General features: G+C 39.2%; 1 protein-coding gene and 1 pseudogene across 2 annotated transcripts in view; one reads left to right on the top strand and one right to left on the bottom strand.

Moving 5' to 3' along the window:
* Positions 1-23368, top strand: part of TRPC5 (transient receptor potential cation channel subfamily C member 5) — a 425684-nt gene that overhangs the window by 392126 nt on the left and 10190 nt on the right. The window lies entirely within an intron of this gene.
* On the bottom strand, positions 13796-14516 carry LOC139438134 (solute carrier family 25 member 16 pseudogene; annotated as a pseudogene).

The raw sequence follows: 23368 nt of genomic DNA, 5'->3' as shown, positions 1-23368 counted from the left end.
TTGAGGAGGTCCAATTTTTTTTAACCTCAAATTTTCCTTTATTCTTTTTTTATAGTTTACATTTTTATTATCTTTTTTAAAGACACATAAATCACACAAAGTGTTACAATAAAAATATAAGAGGTTCTCATATACCCCACTCCCCATGTGCCCCACCCCTCCCATATCGACAACTTCTTTCATTAGTGTGGTACATTCATTGCATTTGATGAGTACATTTTGAGTACACAGCATGAATTATAACTTATGTTGTAGTTTACACTCTCAGGGAGGTCCAATTTATCAATTTTTTCTTTCATTGCTTGCCCATACATTTGATATGTTGTGTTCTCATTTTCATTCATCTCAAGATTATTACTGATTTCCCTTGCAATTTCTTCAACCCTCTAATTAAGTGTGTTTAAGTAAGTATTTTACTACCATATATTTTTGGATTTTACAGTTCTCCACCTGTTATTGATTTCCAGCTTTCTTCCATTATAGTAAGAGAAGATATTTTGTATAATTTCAATCTTTTCAAATTTATTGAGTTGTTTTTGCGACCCAAAATGTGGTCTATCCTGGAGAATGATCTATGTGCTCTTAAGAAGAATGTGTATTCTACTGTTTGGAGTGCAATGTTCTGTATATGTCTCTTAGGTCTAGTTCATTTATCATATTATTCAAGTTCTCTGTTTCCTTACTGATGTTCTATATATTGATGAGAGTGGTTTGATGAAATTACCAACTATTATTGTAATGGTTTCTATTTCTCCCTTCAGTTCTGTCAAGTGTTTGCCTTTTATATTTTCGGGCACTATTAGGTGCATAAATATTTATGATTGCTATTTTTTCTTGATGGATTGCCCCTTTTGTTAATATATAGTGTCCTCCTTTGTCTCACAGTTGCTTTTGACTTAGTCTATTATGTCTCATATTAGTATAGATACCCCAGGTATAAATAATTTTTGTCTGGCAATTTTTCTCTTTCTGGATCTTAAGTATATTATATCAGTGCCTTCTCACCTCCACAGTTTCAGATGAGAAATTTGCACTTAGTCTTATTGAGGATCCCTTTTCCATGTGATGAGTCACTTTTCTCTTGATGCTTTCAGAATTCTCTCTTTATATTTGGCATTTGACATTATGATTAGTATTGTCACAGAGTAGATCTGTTACTATTTATTCATTTCGGACTGTTTGTGCTTCTTGGATATGTATATTTATATCTTTCATAAGAGTTGGGAAATTTTCAGCCATTATTTAATCAAGTATTCTTTCTACCCCTTTTCCCTTCTCATCTTCCTCTGGGACAGCCATGGCACAAATGTTGGTACACTTCATGCTGTCACTCAAATCCCTGAGATATGGCTCATTTTTCCTATTCTTTTCTCTATCCGTTCTGACATATGAATCAATTGTCCTGTCTTCTAATTCACTGCTTCTTTCTTCTGCCTGTTCAACTCTGCTGTTGTATGACTCTAGTGTATTTTCAGTCTCTACTATTGTGCCTTTCAAACTCATAATTTCTATTTCTTTTTTGCAATTTGTTTTTAATTGTCCTTTGTAGCCCATAACATAGAAGGCAAATTTTATTTTTAAAATATTTGCAGACCCTTCAAGATGACTGAGTTACTTGTTTTATACATTTAAATTTTCTTAAGACTTGATAACAATATTTAGCTACAAATGTAGCCCAGAAATGAAAATTTACAAAATATTCTTAGGAACATATGTATTTCTACCTGCTGGTATATTTATAAATCATACAAAGATATATTTTTATATTAAAATAAAGTCTTTGAAAATGAAACCAGTTCATCAAATTTTTACCAAGATATGACATGAAATACTTTTTGCAAAAAAAAATTAAAGCAGAAGTAACACTTTAAACTTATTTTTCAAATGCCTTAAAAATCACATCAATTCTTTGAATCATTATTTTTGAGGATATAACTATTTTTCCTCTCCCATATTTGGCATGCTTATTTTTAAAAGTAAGTGCTCTAAAAATAATAAATGGAGTTCTTACATTTTAAACCATTTTTGTAATATAAAGGATAACAATTCAAATCATATTTTACATCTCTACTTGTTTACATTGCACTAAAATTATTTTACATGGAAGAACTAGCTGATATATCATGGCATAATACATTAGAACCATATACATTAATGGCTATTTCACAGTCCACTTAAATAAAAAATCTAGTATACAGCAAACCATCTATAATAAACAAATCTACAATGCTAACCTCTTTGTCAGAGCAAAGACATTCATTATTTATTATTCCTACTTTTGGGAAATACAATGACTTTTAAAAACACATGTAAATCTCCCATTGTACTTGCTAATAACATTTGAATAATACTTGAAAATTCTTCATTTACTGCTGAGTCTCTACATGGCTACTTTTTTATTTGGTTGGTTGGTTGGTTTTTAAGCTCTTATATTTATTTGCTTAAAACAAATCAACTTTATTGATACACAGTAATAAAGCATAAAATTCATCTGAAGTGTACAGTGAGTGGTCTTTGGTATAATCACAGAGTTGTGCATTCATGTCCATTATTATTAGAGCATTTTCATTAAGAGGTGAAGAATTTTCTTATTTGTTTCTTTGTTTTTTATTATTAATTTTTTAAGTGGGCTATGAGATTTTTTTAAAAATATATTGAAATATATCACCCACACACAAACATAATAAACACTAAGTGTATAGTAATGGTTGTGAACTCATAAAACAAATATATATAACATCATACAGGACTCTCATAACTCACCCTACCACCAACACCTTACATTGTTGTTAAACCTTTTTAACTAATGGTTAAAGAGAATTGTCAAAATATTAATACTAACCAAAGTATTTTCCCCCAACCTTCTCTATTTTTATTATCTTTATGTCATTTATATATGAACATACATAAACAATTAAGTGTATAGTAAAAGTTGTGAATTTACAAAGCAAACATGCATAACATCCTACAGGAGTCCCATACATCAACCGTCCACCAACACCTTGCATTGTTCTGAGATGTTTCTTACAAATTATGGAAGAATATTGTCAAAATCTTAATACTAATTATAGCCCATATAATACATTTGGTGTGTTTTTCCCCAAACACACCTTACTATTATTTTTAAAATATATTTTTAAGACAGAAGTTGTAAACTCATAAAACAATCATATACATATGCAGAAATCCCAAGCAACACCTCTCTATCAACACAACACTGTGCTGGAACATTTGTTACAGATAAGGTAATATCATCCGATTCTTACCATGTTCATAGTATATTTTTAGCTCACATTTTCCATACTGCCTCGTTATCAACACAGTACATCTTTGGCATAGATGCAAGAATATTATATTATTACTGCTAACCACAGTCCATAGGTCATTCCAGTTGTATTTTTCCCATGCGTTCCCAACACCCTGCAGTAGTGATATACATTTGCTCTAGCTCACAAAGGACACTCTTGCATCTGTAACATTAACCACAATTCTCATCCACCTCTTGGTTTACTGTGCTATTCAGTTCCTAGATTATTCTCTAGAATTCTGTCAATTGACATTTACATCCCTAGCCTAACATTTTCAGCCACATCCCTATTTATAAACTAGCTATTACTATTTTTACCATCCATTCTATATATTTCCACATTTTTACAGTAAAGCTAATTGAAATTTCTACATACATTAAACATCAGTAGTCCATCTCAGTCCTTCTCTTATCTCCATTAAGAATCCACCACCCAGAACTAAATGAAATAGAAAATAAGAAAGCACTTGAACAGATAAACAAAACCAAGAGCTGGTTTTTTGAGAAGATTAACAAAATTGACAAACCTTTAGCAACACTAACAAAGAAAAAAAGAGAGAAGATGCAAATACACAAAATAAGAAATGAGAAAGGCGATATCACCACTGACCCCACAGAAATAAAGACTATCATAAGAGGATATTTTGAAAAACTATATTCCAACAAAAATGACAATCTAGAGGAAATGGACAAATTCCTAGAAACACATAAGCAGCCCATATTGACGAAAGAAGAAATTGATGATCTTAACAAACCAATCACAAGCAGAGAGATAGAATCAGTTATCAAAAATCTCCCAACTAAGAAGAGCCCAGGGCCAGATGGTTTCACAGGTGAATTCTACAAAACATTCCGGAAAGAACTGACACCAATCCTGCTGAAACTATTCCAAAACATCGAAACGGAAAGAACATTACCCAACTCCTTCTATGATGCCAACATTACCCTAGTACCAAAGCCAAACAAAGACATCACAAGAAAGGAAAATTACAGACCAATTTCTCTAATGAACCTAGACGCAAAAATACTCAACAAAATACTTGCTAATCGTATTCAACAACACATTAAACGTATTATACACCACGACCAAGTGGGATTCATCCCAGGTATGCAAGGATGGTTCAACATAAGAAAATCAATCAACGTAATACACCATATAAACAGATTGAAGGAAAAAAATCACATGATTATATCTATTGATGCAGAAAAAGCATTTGACAAAATACAGCACCCTTTCTTGATAAAAACACTCCAAAAGATTGGAATACAAGGGAATTTTTTGAACATGATAAAGAGTATATATGAAAAACCTAAAGCCAATATTGTTTACAATGGAGAAATCCTAGACTCCTTCCCTCTAAACTCAGGAACAAGACAAGGATGCCCACTGTCTCCGCTCCTATTTAACATTGTCTTAGAAGTACTTGCACGAGCACTGAGGCAAGAACCAGAAATAAAAGGCATTCAAATTGGAAAGGAAGAAGTCAAAATTTCATTATTTGCAGATGACATGATCCTATACATAGAAAACCCTGAGAGATCTACAACGAAGATTCTAGAACTCATAAATGAGTTTAGTAAAGTCGCAGGTTATAAGATCAATGCGCAAAAATCAGTAGCATTTCTGTACACCAATAATGAGCAAGATCAGGAGGAAATCAAGAAACAAATACCATTCACAATAGTAAATAAAAAAATCAAATACTTAGGAATAAATTTAACTAAAGAGGTAAAGAACTTATACAACGAGAATTATACAAGAATGTTCAAGGAAATCAAAGAAGACCTAAATAAATGGAAGACTATTCCTTGTTCATGGATAGGAAGACTGAACATTATTAAGATGTCTATCCTACCAAAACTGATCTACACATTCAATGCAATCCCAATAAAAATCAACGCAGCATTCTTTAAGGAACTAGAAAAACTAACTATGAAATTTATTTGGAAAGGAAAGAGACCCCGAATAGCCAAAGACATACTGAAAAAGAAAAACGAAATTGGAGGAATCACACTACCTGACTTCAAAACATACTATAAAGCTACGGTGGTGAAAACAGCATGGTATTGGCATAAAGAGAGACACATAGACCAATGGAATCGAATTGAAACCTCTGATATAGAACCTCACATATACAGCCACATAATATTCGATAAACCCACCAAACCCTCTCAATTGGGAGAGAGTGGCCTATTCAACAAATGGTGTCTGGAGAACTGGATAGCCATATGTAGAAGAATGAAAGAGGATTACCATCTCACACCTTATACAAAGATCAACTCAAGATGGATCAAAGACCTAAATATAAGAGCCAAGACCATAAAAACCTTAGAAAGCAGTGTAGGGAAACATCTACAGGACCTAGTAATAGGAAATGGATTTATGAATATCTCACCAAAAGCACGAGCAGCAAAAGAACTAATAGATAAATGGGACTTCCTCAAAATTAAAGCCTTCTGCACCTCAAAGGAGTTTGTCAAGAAAGTAAAAAGGGAGCCCACACAGTGGGAGAAAATATTTGGCAATCATATATCTGATAAGAAACTTATAACTTGCATATATAAAGAACTCCTATATCTTGAAAATAAAAAGATAAACAACCCATTTAAAAAATGGGAAAAAGACTTAAACAGACACTTCTCCGAAGAAGAAATACAAATGGCAAGAAAGCACATGAAAAAATGTTCCAAATCTCTAGCTATCAGGGAAATGCAAATCAAAACTACAATGAGATACCATCTTACACCCATAAGATTGGCAGCTATGAAAAAAACAGAAGAATACAAGTGCTGGAGAGGATGTGAAGGAAGGGGAACACTCATCCACTGCTGGTGGGAATGCAGAAGGATCCAACCATTCTGGGGGACAGTATGGCGGTTTCTCAAAAAACTAGCCATAGATTTGCCATATGACCCAGCAATACCACTACTGGGTATATACCCAGCAGAACTGAAAACAAGGACACAAACCGATATATGTACACCAATGTTCATAGCAGCATTGTTCACTATTGCCAAAAGTTGGAATCAACCCAAATGCCCATCAACAGATGAGTGGATCAATAAAATGTGGTATATACACACAGTGGAATACTACTCGGCTGTAAGAACAAACACACTACAAACACATGTGATAACATGGATGAATCTTGAGAACCTTATGTTGAGTGAAGCAACCCAGACATTGAAGGACAAATACTACATGACCTCAATGATATGAAATAACCAAGCTGCCCTAGATAGCAAGAGACTGAACGATAGGCTTACAGGAAATCGGAGGGTGGAGGAAGGATATGAGCCGATGTCTGCAGGGGTGCAATTTAAGACGAGAGGGTGGTAAGTATGAACACAAAGAAGAGATAAAATGGGGGCAAGGGGTTACCTTTTGTTGGGGCTTTACGGGTTTGAGGGTGGCTGGGGAGGGACGGTTGGGTAACGGTGCCCAAAAGTGGGGGGAGGGAGGGGTAGCATACGAACACAGGAGAGGGACAGGAGGTGGTGGAGAGTAAAATGCCGAGAAAATCGTAACAAAATATAATAAAGAGGGTTACCTGTTTAGAATGCTCGGAGGGGAGGGTCTGAAGCAGGACGGGCTCCTGGGGAATGTCTAAATGCTCATTCTGCCAGAGTGGGTGACACCATGGGGTAGAATCCCAAGTAGTGAGAGTGGGGGTGGACCCACATCCTGGGGAGGACTGATGCCACCAAATAGAGGGAACTCTATCCCTCGAGAGAAAGGGTGGCCCCCAGGGCATTGGGGCAGTTGAGCAGGTTAGGCCCTGAACACTATTCCATCTATCTCTGGAAGTGGCTCCTCAGGAAACGGAGGTTGGCTGTCACTGTGGGCACCAAGGTGGAAGGGAAAATGGATGCTAAATGTGTGGAACCAAAGTAAATGGGGGGCAAGAGAGGAGTTTCTTGAGAGTACACAAGGATGGATATAAAACATGTAATATTACACCATAACATATAGGAGATGATAGACTGATAATGTAAACCATAATGTAAAACATAGGATAACTAAAAATGTAAAGAACTGTGTATCCTAAAGTATGCACCATAATGTAAGCACAGATATTACCTTGTTAGAAAGCTAATGTCTCAGACTCTGTACATCACTTTAAGTAAATATGATGTGAATAGGGTGTAAGAGTATCGCTGTGGAAGGGAAAAGGTTTTGTGATGGATGTATGGGAGTGCTGTATATTGTATATATGCATTGCTGTGGTCTAGGACTCCTATGAAGAAATGCTGAATAATTAGGGGGGGGGGGAAAAAAGGATAGGATGTGGAAATTTTTTCAAGTCAACATTCTTTATCTAAGTTCTTTATTTAACTTTATCCAAGTTCTTTATCTATCCTTTAAACCCATCGCTATATGCCATTCCCTAGTAAGGGACCATGACATTATATTGGGCCTCAAATTTCGGGGAGTTCTGGATCACAGAGTGTTTCAACAATGGCAAAGGAGGAATACTGGTATGGGATACCAATGACAGGTGATATATGGCTGACAGGGAGCTATACAGAACATATGTCCAGGGTGCATGGTAATGATTGGATATACTCATGGTGGCAACAATTGGAAACCACAGCAGGGGGGGTACTGGGTTCCTGGCCAGTGGTGCTCTGTCGTGGTCCCTAGGGGAGCAGCGACAGTCTCCCAGGTACAGCGGCGGGGACCGGGAGGGAGTGAGGGTTCAACGGTGAGCCCCTGATGCTAATGACTATGCTTGCGAGCTGATAAACCTAAAATAAGAACAAGACCTAGAGCAACATTGTGCCAGGGAATTTCCTCCTGTCAGCCTTCATGTTACTCAAATGTGGCCAGTCTCGAAGCCAAACTCAGCATGTAAATGCAATGCCTTCCCTCCAGCGTGGGACATGACACCCGGGGATGAGCCTCCCTGGCAACGAGGGACCACTATCAAATACCAACTGATAATGCAACTGGAAAAGGACCTTATACGGAAGGTTCAATGCGGATCAGCAGAATATCCATGTCTACATAAAATACCATGACTTTAAAATGCTGTTTGACCTAAAGTAAGGGGGAAATGGAAAGGAGAAATGAGTTTATATGGCTACGAGTTTCTAAAAAAGAGTCTGGAGGCTGGCAGAAGGATTGCCCTCATGCACAACTGAGCAGAGTCAGAGAGACAGATAAAGCAGATACAACCCCCAGATAATAGTTCCTTTGAAGGCTAAAGAGACCCATGAGAGTTATGGTCATGGCCGATGGGGTTAACTATCAGGGCAGAAGGCCCCTCTTTGGAAATGGTGTGTATGTGTGATGAATCTGGACTCAGATGGGATCTCCCTTCATAAGTCTTTCATGCTAATGTGCCGGAGGTGCAGTTAACGTTGGGGTTTAAGATATATTTAGGGGATTTGAATCTCTGGACCGACAATGTGATAGCCAGGTCCTGAGCCTCAACAGACTCCAGCACCTACAATCTGATTTATTGGACTTACCACACTCAGCTAAGATGGAGTTGAAGAAGGACAATCACCACACCGTGGAGCCTAGAGTGATTACAACTGAAAATGGGAGGACTGCATCCAGCATCCATGTGGAATCTGAGCCTCCTCTTGACATAGAGGTGCAATGGACACAACCAATCCAATGCCCACATAGAAGAGGTGGCATGGAATTGGGAAAAGTGGACATGGTGGACGATGGGTATGGGGAAGGGCAGGAGGAGATGAGAGATGGAGGCGTCTTTGGGACATGGAGCTGCCCTGGATGGTGCCTCAGAGGTAATCACCGGACATTGTAAATCCTCATAGGGCCCACTGGATGGAATGGAGGAGAGTGGGGGCCATGATGTGGACCATTGTCTATAAGGTGCAGAGGTTCCCAAAGATGTACTTACCAAATCCAATGGACGTGTCATGATGATGGAAACGAGTGTTGTTGGGGGGGGAGAGGGGGGGTGGGGGGGGGGTGGGGATGAATGGGACCTCACATATATATTTTTAATGTAACATTATTACAAAGTCAATAAAAAAAAATTAATTAAAAAAAAGAATCCACCACCTACCACCAGGTCTTTTTTTTTTTTTTTATCTTTTTACATATTCATACTATATTTACTGAAACTGATATACAGATATTGAGACAATAGCTTACAAACAAGGTAATATTTGGGTTTACATAGTGGTTTATATTTTAGACTATACAATTTTCTAAATTTTTAGTTATCTTATGTTTTACATTACAATTTACATTTTAGCCTATCGGCCCCAATATATTTTTGGTGTAATTTTACATGTCTTATATCCATCCTTGTGTACTCTTGTGGAACACTTCTATTTTTTTTTTTATTGATTTTGTGATAATATTACATTAAAAATATATATGTGAGGTCCCATTCAACCCCACCCCCCCACCCCACCTCTCCCCCCCCCCCCCCCCAGCAACACTCGTTCCCATCATCATGACACATCCATTGGATTTGGTAAGTACATCTTTGGGCACCTCTGCACCTCATAGTCAATGGTCCACATCATGGCCCATACTCTCCTCCATTCCATCCAGTGGGCCCTGTGAAGATTTACAATGTCCAGTGATTGCCTCTGAAGCACCATCCAGGGCAGCTCCATGTCCCAAAGACGCCTCCACCTCTCATCTCTTCCTGCCTTTCCCCATACCCATCAGCCACCATGTCCACTTTCCCAATCCAATGCCACCTCTTCTATGTGGACATTGGATTGGTTGTTTCCATTGCACCTCTATGTCAAGAGGAGGCTCAGATTCCACATGGATGTTGGATGCAATCCTCCCACTTTCAGTTGTAATCACTCTAGGCTCTATGGTGTGGTGGTTGTCCTTCTTCAACTCCATCTTTTTCTTGCTTTTATTTTTAGGTTTTTGGTCCATTTTGAGTTAATTTTTGGATAAGGTGTGAGATAGATGTCCTCTTTCCTTCTTTTGCCTATAGATATCCAGTTCTTTCGGCACCATTTTGCTGAATGAACTGTTCTGCCTGAGCTGTGTGGGTTTGACAGGCTAGTAAAAAATCACTTGATCATACATGTGAGGGTCTGTTTCTGAGCTAACGATTTGGTTCCATTGGCCTATGTATCTGTCTTTATGCCAATACCATGCTGTTTTTATCACTATAGATTGACACTATGATTTAAAGTTTGTAGAAGAGGGCTCACTTTTCCTTTTATGATGTTTATGACTATTCAAGACCCCTCACCCTTCCAAACAAATTTGCTAATTTTGCTTTCAATTTTTTAAAAATGCTGGTGTAATTTTTATTAGGGTTGCATTGAATCTGTATATCAGTTTGAGTAGAATTGACATTTTAATGATATTTAGTCTTCCAATCCATGAGCATGGAATGTTCTTCTAGTTATTTAGGTATATTTTTATTTCTTTTAACATTGAGTTGCAGTTTTCTGAATACAAGTGCTTTACATCATTGTTTAAATTTATTCCTGACTATTTGAGTTTTATATATCATACTTTATTTTCACCACTCTTTTGACACTTTGTTACTTTTATTGATATAATCTTCACCTCTAGACTCTCTTCCAGGCCTCTCTCTCCTGTCTTTTCTTTTCAGGCTCTAACACACACTTTAGTATTTCCTGAAAATCTGGTCTCTTGCTTAGAAATTCTCCTAGTTTCTGTTTATCTGTGAATATTCTAATCTTGCCCTCATTTTTTAAAGACAGTCTTGCTGGATATAAGATTTTTGGCTGGAAGTTTTTCTCTTGTAGTGTCAAATATATCAGACCACTGTCTGCTAGCCTCCATAGTTTCTGGTGAGAAATCAGCACTTACTCTTATTGGGCATTCCTTATATGTTATGCATTGCTTTTTTCTTGCTGTATTCAGAATTCTTTCTTTGTCTTTAGCATTTTACATTCTGATGAGGATATGTCTCGAAGTTGGTCTATTCAGATTTTTTTTGGATGGGAGTACATTGTGTTTCTTGGACATGGATATCTATGTCCTTCAATAGGCTTGGGAGATTTTCTAACATCATTTCTTTAAATATCCCTTCTTCCCCCTTTCCCTTCTCTGCTTCTTCTGGGACACCCATGACATGTATGTTTTCACATCACTAACAGTCATTTAGTTCCCTGAGACCTTGTTCAGTTTCTCCCATTCTTTTCTTGATCGGTTCTTTTATATGTTCACTTTCAGTGGCCACTTTATCAAGCTCACCAATCCTTTCTTCTTCCTCCTCAAATCTGCAATTATATGATTCCAATGATTTTTAATTTCATTTATTGTGTCTTTCATTCCCATAAGATCTACTATTTTTTTATGCATGCTTTCAAATTCTTCTTTGTGCTCATCCAGTGTCTTCTTAATATCTTTAATCTCTTTAGCCATCTCATTGAATTTATTAAGGAGACTTGTTTGAACATCTATGATTAGTTTTCTCAACTTCTTTATGTCATCTGGAGACTTATCTTGTTCCTTTAACTGGGCCATAGTGTGGATTGTAATTTTTTGTTGGTGTCTTGGCATCTGGCTTACTAGAGTATTTATTCTGGGTGCAGTTTTTCTCTTTAGTTTAGGGCTTCCTGCCCTTTCTCCCTTGCTGGTTGTGCAATAAGAGCCAAGGATGTATTTGGTGCTATAAACTGTGGAGGCTCAAGCTGCCCTCATTGCCCCAGGGATGGATGAGGCTTCTCTGAACTTTCTCCTTTCCCAGAGGTAGGGATAGAGTCACAGTTGTATGGAATAATCCAAGTCATGCAGGTCTAGACTGTTGTTGCCCAGAAAGACTGATGAAGCTTCAGGCCCCTTTCTCCCCTGCCTGGGGCATGGATGGAGCTGCAGGTGTGGGTAGTAATCTATGCAGTGCAGGTCCAAGATGACCATGAATGCCCCAGTAGACTTCTAATTCTTTAGTTTGTGCCAGCCAAAGGTACCCCCAGGTACCTGGATAGACTGGTGCTGAGCTAGCCAGCTTCCTCCCTACCAAAGGTGGGACTGAAGCCTAGGCTAGGGTTTCAGACTGTTCCAGGTGAAAGAAACCGGTTCCTACTGTCACTGTGATATTTGGTCAGGCCTCCTTCACCTCAGGCTGGGGGTGGAGTCAAAATGGCAGCCACTGGCCTTTTTCGGACTTGGACAAATTCACACCCCAGCTGTTCCTTGGGTTATTCCTTAGCCATCCAAGTCTACCAATCAGTAGCTGAAATCAGCAGCCAACCATCTCCTCCTCCCCTGGTTTTAGGAAATGGAGCTTCCAATTCTGGTCACAGAACAGCTCCTGGGGTGACCTGCACCACCAGAGTAGGAAAATCACCGGCCTCCGTGACTTAGCTGGCAATTTCCAGGACAGGATGGCACAGGTCCCTGCAGCTTCCTCCCTGTTGGAGGTGGCACTGGGTCTTAGGCTAGACCTGCAATCTGACCTGGATGGAAAGAAGCCAGTCCCCACCAGCACTGGGATTTTCATTCTACTCCACTTCCCCTTGTGCAGGTGTGGAGTTATGATGGCAACTCCTGGCCTCTTTCTGATTTGGACATGCTCAAACTTTAGCTGTTCTCAGGATTATACTTCAGCCTACTGAATTTTACTCATCAGTAGCTGAAGTTGGTGAACAATGGTCTCTTCCTCTCCTGTTTTTGGAAAGTGAAGCTTTCAGTTTCAGCCATGGAACAGCTCCCGAGGTGGCTTGTACCTCTGGTGGAGGATGGACACCAGCCTCTAGGGCGTGGAGCCCTCTACTTAGGAGTCTTCTCTACAGATGGGCAGCCTCCTTCTTCCATTCCTTCAAGGATGTTTCAGGATGCCCTTCTGGCCTCCTGAAGTCCCCAAACAGGTGCTACAGCTAGCTCCAGATAGCTCTGGGTGTTTATTAACTGCCTTGGAGGAGGAGCTGACTCTAGGAGCTCCTTACTTCACCACCGTCTTGTTGTAATCCTACATGGCTACTTTTTAAACTCAACATTTATTTTGTAAATAAATGAAGTAAAAAATATGCTATGCTTTTATCCAATGGAGTAGAATTATGACAAGAGATGTAATACAAATATTACTTCAACACTGGTTTCTAGGCTATATTTTACAGAATGTAAGGAATTCTGTTCTCATCTTTCTGCTCCAGTATAATCAAGCCTCTTTATTTTGATAACAATGTTAGAGTCTTTTGTAAATCGGGATTGCAATTAGAACTTTCAAATGGCATGACAAAATTAATGGCAGCTTCTTCAAACATGTTTTGAAGTTAATTCTACTTCCAAATAACAGATGAAAATGGCTTCAAATAACCTATCTGATTAGTCAGCATTCGCTTACGAATTTTTTCAGTATTCCATAGTACAACTTTTGACATCAAAAATAAAAAAAGAATATTTTTGATTTGTGACTTCCCTCCAAAATAAAATCAAGTACTAAAATACCAGTGGTTCCTGTGACAGGGCAAATATCCCCTTTCAAGTAACGAAATAACATTTTTTTTCTCTCTCCAGTAGTTTAGTAAAGGGGGAAATAGGAAATTTTTTTAAGTTTAGGTGAAAAGATTCTTCATAAGTTCAGATATTGTGAAAGCTACAGCTTGAAAGGGAAAGCAGCAAATGTAATTAAGAGATAAACCATGATATATTCCTTTCCCAATTCCACAGTATCCAGAGACATATGCCATTGTCTCCCTCATGGTAAGGCACTTGTCAAATTCTGACAGAATAGTTCCTAATTACATTAGCCGGCGAGTTACATCAAATGGGTATGATATTGTTTTTGCTATTGTTCCAACACCACTACCACAAAGTAAGTTGATGTGTTTTCAAAACTAAGACATTAGGATTGTATGATGAAGGTCTGCCAAGAAGGGCAGGAGTATAGGAAAGCCCAACACTCTTTAAGGTACCAAAAGTGAAAAACAAAACACCTGCATATGGAGTCATTCCTAATATAATAGGCATCAGGCCTCTATAAATCCAAGGAAACCACCTTCCTTTGCATAAATTGTTTTTACTGCATGAATAATTCCTGTATAAATGTGCTCCCCCTTATACTTGGACTGCTAGGCAAACTCTAACCATGTCAGTAGGGTAAGTACAGATAACTGCCATCATACCTGCCATGGATCCAGCCATTAATCTGTGTACATGACCAGAAACTGCCAGCTTTGCAGTGATTAACATTTTATAATGTTCAAATGCCATAAACTGGATTGCACCATAAGGAAAGATTCTAATCATCATTGCACCAGTTCCTGTATACAATCCTTCTTTTTGAGGAACAGCACATAATCTATAAAATACTCCTAAATATTTGTAATGGTGATTGTGAGTTTGTAATTAAACCTTTACTCCATCCTAGGAGCAACTTTTGTTTTGGCACAGCAACTGGCAATACCTCTAGCCAGGAAGATGTGCAACAAGCAGAAGTCTCAGTGGGTGGTATGCCCTACAACCCCTGCCTCCTGTACCACCACCATCAGGGCCAGGCCATGTAGGGAGCTTCAGTCAACAAGTTACACATTATAGTCTCTAAGTTAAAAATCAAGTTATAAGTAGCAGAAGGTAACAGTTTGCCAACTGCTGCACTTGTGCTACTGAACACTGTGCCTCTATTTCTTTTTGTTATTTGAAATTCTTCTTTATGCTCACACTGTTGTCTTCTTAATATCCCTTATCTCTTTATGCATATTTTCCTTTATCTCCTTGTATTGATTTAGGAGATTTCTTTGAACTGCTTTGATTAGTTCCAAATTCTGTGTCTTCTCTGAAAATTTTATTTGTTCCTTTAACTGAGTCATATCTCCCTGTTTCTTAGTATAACATGCTATTTATTTATTTATTTTTGCAGATTTCTTGGCATCTCTACTGTCCTCCAGAGTTCTAAGCAAGTGGGATTTGCCCTTTCACTTGCTTAATTTCTGGGGAAGTTCTTCCATGGGATGTCTTATATTGCCATGTTGATGATGTCACCCTTCTGTCAGTAGTGTTTTGTAGTTTTCAGGGTACAGTTCCTTTACCTACTTGGTTAAATTTTCTAGATATATTATTCTGTTCCATATGATTATGTCCCAATGGATTTTTAGTCATACATAGGCAAAAAATAATAATCTAAGTCTAAATCTTACCCCTTATTTAAAAAATTAAACCAACATAGAACAGAAAGCTAAGTGCAAATCTCATAACTATAAAACTAGCAGAGGAAGAGGTAGGAGAAATTTTTCATGACCTCAGTTTAGGTAAAGAGTTTTTAGACATGACACAAAAAGCACCATCCATTAAAAATTTGATAAATTTGACTTCATCACATTTAAAACCGTTTGCTCTGGAAGGACAAAATATACACAATGAAAAGACAAGGTGTGGTGTGAGAGAAAATATTTGTAAGCTACATATCTGACAAGGGATTTGTATACAGAATACATTTTTAAAATTTCTCTAAACCAATAATAAGAAAAGAAGCAACTCCATAAAAAATGGCCAAAGGATAATAACAGATACTTCACCACAGAGGATATGAAAAGCATGTGAAAAGATGCTCAATATCATTAACCATTTGGGAAATGCAAATTTAAACCATGAGGAGATTCTAACATTTCTGTTAGAATGGCTATAATTTTGGAACCTGACAAGTGGTGATGAAGACACAGTGCAACTGGCAGAATGGAAAATGGTATAGCCATGCTGGAAAAGTTTGGTAGTTTCTTATAGGATTAAGCATACAGTTACCACATGACCCAAAAATACCATTCATAGATTTTATCCTAGAAAAATTAAATCTATATTCATGCAGAAACCTGTACAAGAATGTTTAGAACATCCTTGTTCATTATAGCTATAAATTGGAAACAATCCAAATGTCCTTCAATGGATGAATGAATAAACAAATTATTTACAGCCATATTATGGAAAACTACCCAGCAATAAATAGGAACGGACTATTGATGCATACAAGAACATAGGTGAATCTCAAAGTCATTATGCTGAATGAAATAAGCCAATCACAAAAGGTTACCTACCATATAGTTTCATTATGACATTTTAGAAAAAGTAAACTATAGGGGTCAAGAACAGAGAAGTGGTTCCAATGGCTTGGGGTTTAGGAAGGATTTGATTAAAAAGAGGCAACATTAGGAAATTTGAGGGTTGATGAAACTTCTCTATATCCTGATTGTGGGGATTGTTACATGAGTCCATACAGGTCTCAAAACTCTCAAAAGTATATACAATATATACACATATGTGTGCATGTATCCTGATTATGATGGTAGTTACACAGGTACATATACTTGTCAAAACTCATTGAATCAAACACTTGAAGTGCATGTAAATTATGTCTTAATAAAGTGGAATTTGCCTTAATAAAGTTGAATTGAAAATGTCCCTACCCCAGTGTGATAGGCTAATGTGTCAACTTGGCAAGGTAATTGTGCCCAGTTGTTTGGTTAAGCAAGCACTGGGCTAATTGTAATACAAGGACATTTATGGACTTCAGTCACCAGTGAGTTTACTGCATAGATAGCTGATTACATTTACATCAATCAGGGAGATTGCCATCAGCAATCCAGTGACATTTTATCTAATTAGTTGAATGCCCTAAAAGAGGAAGTGATTCCAGCATTAAGATAGAATTTCCCAGCTCTTCTTTGGTCAGATGTCTCCCAAAAACTCATTAAGGACCTTCATTGGACTTTTATCAGAGCCTGTGGTTTGCAGCCTCCCTGCAGAACCTGGACTTGTGCATTCCCATGGTCACATCAGAGAATCTTATAAATTTCATACTATTTAGAGATATCTCCTCTTGATTCTGTTGCTCAAAAGAACCCTAATACAGCTTGGTACAGGGAGTGGTTGTGGAGGAACAAAATCTTAAACATGGGATGTCTGAGGTGGTTCTAGGAGATTTGCAATTGGCTCTCTACTCTAATTGGACTCAAGGGTACTAGTGACTCCCTTTCCAATAACGATGTGGTCACTAATAGGCCACGGCATGAGTTGGCAATGGAGATATGCAAAATATCATCACTGGATTCCCCATCACTGGCAATGGAGATATGCAAAATATCATCACTTGCTTATAAAAAGCAAGGATCTGAGTGAGAGTGTTTTCAACACCTTAACAGAGTCTTGTGGAGTCAAAAAGCCATAATGATGTTGTTTGGCTTCTCCTAGATACTCTGAATACTGTTACAAAAGAAAGAGATGAACTAAAGCCTTCAAATTTGAAACTTAAACACCGCATGAATCATATGAAAGTTTCTATGTGTGCCCTGAAAGAAAATCTTGTCTCCTGCAGCCACAGGCTTGAGATATTGGATAACCACACTCAGAATCTCATTGTATAAGTAGACAAGTTACAAAGGAAACTAAAATTTCAACCCTGCAGAGTATCTGTGGTTAAAGTAAAGACATTGATTGGATAGGAGTGGAACCCAGAGGATTGGGATGTAGACATATGGGATGATGATAATATTGGTGGGGTCATTGGAACCCTAAATTCTACTGAGACTTTACCAGATAAATTTGCAATGGTCTGCCCTATGAAGACCACACTTTGTCAACCTTGAATCACCCAGCCTCCAGCCTGCCCCAGGGAGTCTAGACCTCCTTCCTGCCCTGAGGTAGGTACTAACCAAGCTGAAACCTGCACTGCCCAGCCTCTGGCCTGCCCCATGGAATCTGGACCTCCTTCCAGCCCTTAGGCATGTACCAGCCTGATTCCAGCATGAACTGCCCAATTTCCACCCTGCCCTGAGAAATCTGCCTTCCAACCATTGCCTGAAGAGATTAATCCTGTCTCACCAGAATAAAAAGCAAAGGAATGCCCCGAGGTCAATAGTTTGCAAGAACTTTCTAATCCTTCTCCTTACCTACCTCACCACCCCTCTTCCCAAGACCTATTACTAGACTAAAATCACAACAAGCCCCCAAAGGTGAAATAAGAAGTGTGACACATAAGGAAGTACTCTATACTTTGAAAGAACGTAATGAGTTTTCCAATTTATATAGACAGAAATCAGGGGATTTATGTGTAGGAATGTATACTAAGTGTATGAAATAAAAGTGGAAGGAATATAAAGTTGGATCATGCTGCGTTTATTGACATGGGTCCACTAAGAAATTCTGGATTCAATGCTCTAGCACACGGCATTAGAAAGGGCTCTAACAGTTTGTTCAGGTGGCTGACTGAACTTGGACCAAAAGATAGCCTAGCATGTCTGAGGTTGAGATTCCTGATTTGCCCTGGTATTCAGTAGAAGAGGGGATTCAAAGACTTAGAGAGACTGAAATGCTAGAATAAATTTACCATCTAAGACCTGCCCAACCACCCCAGGAATGTCCTCAGAACACACCTTTAACTGAGGCTGTGAGGAATAAATTTGTAAGACTAACTACATCTACCCTGAAGAACTCTGTGGTTGCTCTTCTCTGTAGTCCAGATATTAACGTAGAGTTCTGTATTAGAATTAGAATCCTTAAATATTATGAGGATGATCAGGTCTTGGGCCCTTAAAGGTCAAGTATCAGCAGTTAATCACCAAAGATTAGGTGGGTGTGGCTACCACAATAAAAGGCAGATTAAAGGAGCACTCAAAATAGTTTAAGTCACATAGAGCGATAGTGTTGGCTAATAGACCATGGGGAACCTAGAAGTGAAATAAACAGGCAGTCTACTAAATTTCTTCTAGATCTGTATAAACAGAAGAGTTCTAGATCGAATGAACAAAATCCTAACTCGAATTACAGACATAGAGAATCATTGCCCCTTAATCAATTCCCAGGCTTGAGACAGATTAAAGACCCAGATCCCCTTGAATGAGGAGAAGGCCAGGTCCCCTTGGAGAAGGATCCTATTAAACTGGCAAAGATGTATACTGTTAATCTTCCTCAAACTTTTCCCCAAAGAGACCTATAGACTTTTACCAGAGTGTGCATTGGGGAAAAGGAAATGATCAGAAATTAGGGGGATTATTAGACACAGGTTCAGAAATTATATTAATTCCCGGAGACCCAAAACATCACTGTGGCCCACCAGCCAGAGTAGGGGCTTATGGAGGTCAGGTGGTTGATGGTCTTTTAGCTCAGTTCCATCTCACAATGGGTCCAGTGGGCTGCTGGACCCATGCTGAGGTTATTTCTCCAGTTCTAGAATGCATAATTGGAGTAGACATACTCAGTAGCTGATGGAATCCCCACATTGGATCTCTGACTTGTGTAGTGAGAGCTATTATGACTGGAAAGGCCAAGTGGAAGCCACTAGAACTTCCCCTACCTAGCAAAATAGTAAATCAAAAGTAATACCAGATACTTGGAGGAATTGCAGTGGTTAGTGCCACCATTAAGGATTTGAAGGATGCAAGGGTGGTGATTCCCACCACATCCCCATTCAACTCTCCTATTTGGCCTGTGAAGAAAACAAATGGATTTTGGAAGATGACAGTAGGTTATTAGAAACTTACCCAGTTGGTGACTCCAATTGCAGCTGCTGTTCCAGATGTGGTATCATTGCTTAAGCAAATTGACAAATCCCCTGGTACCTGGGATGCAGCTGTTGATTTGTCAGATGCTTTTTTCTCAATTGCCATTAGTAAGGACCACCAGAAACAGTTTGCTTTCAGCTGGCAAGGTCAGCAGTATACCTTCACTGCCCTGCCTCAGTGGTATCTCAACTCTCTAACACTATGTCATAATAGTCTAAAAGGACCTTGATCACCTCTCCCTCCCACAAGACATGACACTGGCCCATTAAAATTGATGATATGATGTTGATAGGACCTAGTGAGCAAGAAGTAGTAAAAAACCTAGACTTATTGGTAGGCCTTTGTGTGAGAAATGATGGGAGATAAATCCAACAAAAATACAGAGGCCTTCCATCTCAGTGAAATTGCTAGGTGTCCAGTGGTGTAGGGCATGTTGAGATATCCCCTCTAAAGTGAAAGATAAGCTATTGCATCTGGCTCTTCCTAGAAACAAAAAAGAGGCACAATGCTTAGTTGGTCTCTTCAGATTTTCAAGACAACACATTCCTCATTTGTGTATGCTAATCTGGCCCATTTACCAAGTGACCATAAAAGCTGCTAGTTTTGATTGAGGACCAGAACAAGGAGATGCTCTGTGATAGGTCCAGGCTGCTGTACAAGCTGCACTACCTATTGGGCCATATGATCCAGCAGATCCAATGGTGCTGGAAGCTCCAGTGGCAAATAGAGATGCTCTCTGGAGACTATGACAGGCCCCTATAGGAGAATCACAATGCAGACCCTTAGCATTTTGGATAAAAGCTCTGCCATCCTCCACAGAAAACTATTCTCCTTTTGAGAAACAGCTTTTGGCCTGCTAATGGGCCTTAGTAGAGACTGAACACTTAACCATGGGCGATCAAGTTACCATGAAACCTCAGTTGCCTATCATGAGGTGGATATTGTCTGACCCACCAGACCATAAAGTTGGGCCTGCACATCAGCACTCTGTAATAAAGTGGAAGTGGTATATACAAGACAGGGCTCAAGTGGGTCCTGAAGTCACCAGTAAGTTCCATGAGGAAGTAGCCCAAATGCCCATAGTCACCACCCCTGCCATATTACCTTCTCTTTCCCAGCCCACAGCTTTGACCTCTTGCAGAGTGCCTTACAATCAGTTGACTGAGGAAGAGAAAACTTGGCCCTGGTTTACAGATGGTTCTGCATGATATGCACGTACCACCTAAAACTGGAAAGGTGCAGCTCTGCCACCCTTTTCTGGAACATCTCTGAAGGAAGGTGGTGAGTGCACATCTTCCCAGTGAGCAGAACTTCAAACAGTGCACCTGGTTGTTCATTTTGCTTGGAAGAAGAAATCACCAGAGGAGCATTTATATACTGATTCATGGGCTGTTGTCAGTGGTTTGGCTGGATGGTCGGGGACTTGGAAGTAACATGATTGAAAAATTGGTGACAAAGAGGTCTGAGGAAGAGATGTGTGGATAGACCTTTCTGAGTGGGCAAAGAAAAAGAGAAAATATTTGTGTCTCACGTGAATGCTCACTAGAGGGTGACTTCAGCAGATTAAGATTTTAACAATCAAGTGGATAAGATGACCTGCTCTGTGGCTAATACTCAGCCTCCTTCCCCAGCCACTTCTGTCATTGCCCAATGGGCTCATGAACAAAGTGGTCATGTAGGTAGGGATGGAGGCTATGCATGAGTTCAGCAACATGGACTTTCCCTATCAAGGCTGATTTGGCTACAGCCACTGCTGGGTGCCCAATCTGCCAGCAGCAGAGATGCACACCCAGCCCCTGATACGACACCATTCCCCAAGGCGATCAGCCTGCTACCTGGTGGCAGGTTGATTAGCTTGGACCACTTCTACCATGGAAGCATCAGTGATTTGTTTTAACTGGAATAGACACATACTCCAGATATGGGTTTGCATTTTCTGCACGCAGTGCTTCTTCAAAAACTACCATCTGTGGACTTGCTGAATGTCTTGTCTCCCACCACTGCATTCCATACAGCATTGCTTCTGATCAAGGAACCCATTTCACAACAAATTATATGAGGGAATGGGCACATGCCCTTGGAATTCACTGGTCTTACCATGTTCCCCATCATCCTGAAGCAGCTGGATTGATAGAACAGTGGAATGGCCTTTCAAAGACTCAATTATGGTGCCATCTATGTGGCAATACCTTTCACGGCTGGGGCAATGTCTCCAGCAGCCTGTGTATGCTCTAAATCAGTGTCCACTCTATGGTGCTGTTTCTCCTGTAGCCAGGATTCATGAGTCCAGGAATCAAGGGGTGGAAATGGGAGTGGAAGCACTCACTATTACCCCTAGTGACCCACTAGGAAAATTTTTGCTTCCTGTCCCTGCAACCTTAAGCTCTGCTGGTCTACAGGTCTTAGTTCCAAAAGGCAGAGGGCTGCCACCAGGGAACACAACAATGATCCCATTGAACTGGAAGTTAAGATTGCCACCTGGCCACTTTGGGCTTCTCTTACCTCTGAATCAACAGGCAAAGAAGGGAATTACTGTACTGGCTTGGGTGATTCATCCTATCAAGAGGAATAGGACTGCATCTACATAATAGGAGTAAAGAAGAGTTGGCCTGGTATACAGGAGATCATCTAGGGCATCTTCTAGTACTGCTGTGTCCTATGATTAAAGCCAATGGAAAATTGCAACAACCCAATCAAAGAAGGACTAACAACAGCCCAGAATCTTCAGAAATGAATGTTTGGGCCACCCATCCAGGCAAGGAACCACAGCCAGCTAAAGTACTTGCTGAGGTTAATGGGAACATGGAGTGGGTATCGGAAGAAGGTAGTGATAAATATGAACTTTGACCATGGGACCAGTTACAGAAACGAGGACTATAATAGTCATGAATCCCTCTTCCTTGTTTCATTATGATTATGACTGTATATGTATATAAAATGAATTTCTTTGTTTTCTTACCCAACCTTTCCCTTATAATATGACAGGTCATACTAGTATCACATCATAATATTTAAGGATGTCATATTTAAGATTGAATATTACCAAAGGACTTGCTCCCTATTCTGTAGGGAATTAATGCATTTCCGGTTGTACGTAGGAGAGTTGAACATTGTTAGGCGGAAATATATATAACCCCCCCCACACACACACATATATATATATGCATGTCTGTTATTATTTTTACTTAGAGACTAAGTATGGTTTAAGATAATGTGTATGGTTGCCAAGTTGACAAGGGGTGGACTATGATGGTTAGCCTAATGCATCAACTCAGCCAGGTAATTTTGCAAGCACTGGGCTAATTGTAATATAAGGACATTTGGTGAAGCACACACTGGGCTAATTGTTTATAAGGACATTTATGGGTTTTAGTCATCAGTGAGTTTACTGCATAGATGGCTGATTACATCTGCAATCAACCTGGGAGATTGCCATCAGCAATGAGTGACATTTTATCTAATCAGTTGAATGCCTTAAAAGGGGAAGTGATTCCAGCATTCAGAGAGAATTCCCCAGCTCATCTTTGGACAGCCAATGTCTCCTGGAAACTCATCAAGGACTTTCATTGGAGCCCTTGGTTTGCAGCCTCTCTGCGGAACCTCGACTTGTGCATCCCCACCGTCACGTGAGAGAATCTT

This window comes from Dasypus novemcinctus, chromosome X, assembly GCF_030445035.2.
Source record: "Dasypus novemcinctus isolate mDasNov1 chromosome X, mDasNov1.1.hap2, whole genome shotgun sequence".
Classification (NCBI taxonomy): domain Eukaryota; kingdom Metazoa; phylum Chordata; class Mammalia; order Cingulata; family Dasypodidae; genus Dasypus; species Dasypus novemcinctus.
Note: the sequence above shows the minus strand (reverse complement) of the source record. Positions and strands in the feature narration are given on the sequence as shown.